Genomic DNA, 612 nt, shown 5'->3' with positions numbered 1-612 from the left:
TTTAACCCATCGACCTGCCAAGTTGCTGTTAGGTGGGGCGGGAATGGAATTTGACATTGCCTTACTAGGCGGAATGAAACAGACTAGCCCACTAAATAATAAACTTTTGACAGCACAAAATATGACGAAATGAAATGAACTAACTTGTTTGTCACCCCTAATTATTTTATTATTATCTGATTGTTTTCTATTTTCATATTAGATATAGATGCAAAAAGAATGCTAAGGGTCAGCAATTTTAGTGTTTTGTAACCATCAATTGGCCATCAATAGTATTTTTAATAGGGTGAGATTATATCTAATGGTAGAAAATCACTCACTTTTATTTTAATGGTTAAGTGCTGGCCAAAAAACACAAAAATTAATGGCCTCCTAGACTTTTCCTAGATGCAATAGTACATATCCGCTGTCTAACTCGATAAAACACAAATTTTGAGCAAACATAATGAATTTAATTTTTTTCTCAATAATTTATTAACAAATTAAGAAATAGTAGAATGATTGATATTTCTTTGGTCTTATACTATCAAATTATTATAATAAAAAAATATTACATAGACAAATTAAAGAATGATACACAAATTTTTTTTACCTTATTTATATATGAGTAAA

The sequence above is a fragment of the Arachis ipaensis genome, chromosome B01, assembly GCF_000816755.2.
Source record: "Arachis ipaensis cultivar K30076 chromosome B01, Araip1.1, whole genome shotgun sequence".
In the NCBI taxonomy this organism is placed as follows: Eukaryota; Viridiplantae; Streptophyta; class Magnoliopsida; order Fabales; family Fabaceae; genus Arachis; species Arachis ipaensis.
Note: the sequence above shows the minus strand (reverse complement) of the source record.